Genomic DNA, 2,864 nt, shown 5'->3' with positions numbered 1-2,864 from the left:
TGACATGATCACAGACTATAGTGCGAAGTAAATGAAGTGACCATGAGCGAGCTTAGTTTCCTTATCAAACGGTATATATAACAGTCTGTATTTAACATTAGTTGTTGAAGTGGAGGGTTAAATAATGTGTGCAATCTATTGCGCTAATGTGTTTTTCTCATGTTCAGTGCTAGTAGTTATACTTATGAGTGAATCATGATTTTAAATGTAATGTTTTAATGCGGAGTTGCAGAATGTACATACGTAGTAATTGTTTGTATAAGGTTTTGTACGGTAGCCAAGTGAAGAAATATAGTTAGTAGAAATGGCACAGCGGTGAACTGGTGTAACTTTTTAATAAAAGGAATACATTTGCGTCATGAAATGCATATGGGTGGCCGTGAGTGAGTTTCGGTAAAGCAAATATAAGAGTAAGAAAATGTTAGTGTAAAAGAGGAAATGATCTGCCTGAGGGCGAGTCGGGATTCAAGCCTTAAACCGGAGGTTTACCAGTCTGTGACTTCGTTAGTGCAGCACCATGCCATAGCTATGCAATGCGTGAAATATCATTAGCAAACCTGCCAGTGGTTTTAAAGAAGAACACAGGCCAGTAAGCACAGAAGAGCTCCCGTTGAATCCATATGGCTTAGCAATATTGTAGCCGGTTAATAACTGAACGTACAGACGGTAAGTGATAATGAATATGGCAAAAGCAATAATTGATAAGTAGTAGACAATAATTAGTGAGGGTCAAAGCAGGTTAAAGAAACATGTTTCTAGCTGGGCTTGAACCTACAACTCCGTGTTCTCAAGACTGTAACCTTGCCCACTAGGCCACAGGCGGACTAGCTGTTTAAACTGGAAATGTTTCAGAGTAGAAAGGTATCGGTATTTTGCGTGTGTATGTGCGTTTTCGATTGGGTCGTGTAGGTGAAGATTTGGCTGGTGTCAGTGAAGTGTCCAATGGGGAGACATGTTGTTAGTGGGATAGGCGGCAGGAAAAATAAGAAGAAGAAGAAGAAGAAGAAGAAGAAAGAGAAGAGGAAGAAGAAGAAGGAGAAAATGCAAAATCCCCTTAGTTTGGGGCTTTATTGTGTGGGCATGTGAAGTTGTTTATGAATTCTGTTTGTTGAAATGGGGTCAGAATGTACAGAATTTAATGTTTTTAAGGGCTGAGTGTCTGTGGCTGTTGCGGTTATTTCTGTGGGGAACCCTGAAAAGTGCCAAACTCTCGGTGCTGTATAGGTATGGGGCATGCCCCCGCCAAGGCGTAACTTAGCGGGATGGCATACCTGCCATCCCAATTAATGTGTGTAAAGTGTGTAACACACTGCTATGTGTTTGACACACACAGCCCTGTTAGTTTATATTAATGTGTGTACGGTGTATAACACACTGCTATGTGTTTGACACACACAGCCCTGTTAGTTTATATTAATTTGTGTGAGGTGTGCGTGTTCTTCTCTCTGCAGGCTGTCAGGCTGTAGAGTCACACAGAGAGGCTGTAATTCTCTGGCTTCAGCTCTGTGTTCAAACCCCTCAGACCTGAGAGAGCTGGACCTGAGATACAATCACCCAGGAGACTCAGGAGTGAGAGCGCTGTCTGCTGCTAAACTGGACACACTCACACTGCTGTAAGTACAGAGAGTTTCCACACTGCACCTCACACACACACACACACACACACACACACACACACACCTGAGAGAGCTGGACCTGAGACACAATCACCCAGGAGACTCAGGAGTGAGAGTGTTGTCTGCTGCTAAACTGGACACACTCACACTGCTGTAAGTAAAGAGAGTTTCCATAGTGCACCTCACACACACACACACAAAAGGAGTTGGGTGGGGGCATGGAGGGCACTGTACAAACCAGCGTTACTCAAGAGAGTTGGGGATCTCCTGTGGAGGGTGCTGCACGGGATCACTGCAGTAAATAAGATGTGGTTGTTGTAGTTAGGGGTTTGATCAGGGACACAGTGATGGTGGAGTTTCAGTATTACAAAGCAATGGAGAATTGAGAGTGTGTTTCAGAGTGTGTGTGTTATAAGGGTGTTTTATGTTCAGTGGAGAGAGGGGAAATATTTTTGCACATGGAACAGGGTGAGTGAATGGAATAAGTTTCCTTTCTGACAGATTTGTGTTTTTTTCATATGATCGTGGTTTTGTGTTTTATTGTGCCTTTGTTTTTATATATGTGATGTCATTGGTGTGTTGAGAGTGCAAATAAAGAATGGTTAAAATTCAGAATTCTGTTCTGCTGTTCTTACAGTGTGGACCATGGAGGAGAGAACAGGACCAAACCAGGACCCAGGAAATGTGAGTCTGTATCGACAGAACACTTTGCATAGATACACACTCTGCTGTGTGTGTGTGTGTGTGTGTGTGTGTGTGTGTGTGAGAGAGAGCGAGAGACTTCTCTCTTACACACATAAACACACAAACAGAAACACACATGTACACAAACACACACAGAGGTACTATGACAGTCCTTTCTCTCTCACACACATAATAAGGTGAATATTAATAGTGATAATTAATCTCATTAATGTCTCTGGTGTGCAGACGGCTGTCAGCTCACACTGGATCCAAACACAGCGCAGAGAAACCTGTCTCTGTCTGAGGGGAACAGGAGGGTGACACACACACCGGGGAGAGAGGAGCCATATCCTGATCATCCAGAGAGATTTGAGTTCTGGCCCCAGGTTGTGTGCAGAGAGAGTGTGTGTGAGCGCTGTTACTGGGAGGCTGAGTGCAGTGTGTCTGAGGGGGGAGAGGTTTATATAGCAGTGGCATATAAAGGAACCAGCAGGATACATGGGGGTTCTGTGTTTGGATTCAATAAAAACTCCTGGAGTCTGCGGTGCTTTAAGCTCGGTGACT

At 43.7% G+C, this 2,864-nt stretch overlaps 1 long non-coding RNA gene across 2 annotated transcripts; it reads left to right on the top strand.

Annotated features, from left to right (window-relative positions):
• Positions 1 to 1,430: 1,430 nt before the first annotated feature.
• Positions 1,431 to 2,634, top strand: LOC135246544 (uncharacterized). Of its 2 annotated transcripts, none has more exons than XR_010327753.1 (3): positions 1,431 to 1,613; positions 2,254 to 2,300; positions 2,547 to 2,634. It is a non-coding gene; the product is annotated as an uncharacterized LOC135246544 (long non-coding RNA). The 2 variants fall into 2 exon arrangements; XR_010327754.1 differs by lacking the exon at positions 1,431 to 1,613 and adding an exon at positions 1,623 to 1,769.
• Positions 2,635 to 2,864: the final 230 nt, after the last annotated feature.

This window comes from Anguilla rostrata, unplaced genomic scaffold, assembly GCF_018555375.3.
Source record: "Anguilla rostrata isolate EN2019 unplaced genomic scaffold, ASM1855537v3 scaf0486, whole genome shotgun sequence".
Lineage (NCBI taxonomy): Eukaryota > Metazoa > Chordata > Actinopteri > Anguilliformes > Anguillidae > Anguilla > Anguilla rostrata.
The sequence above is the reverse complement of the archived record's forward strand: the minus strand, read 5'-3'. Positions and strand labels throughout refer to the sequence as shown.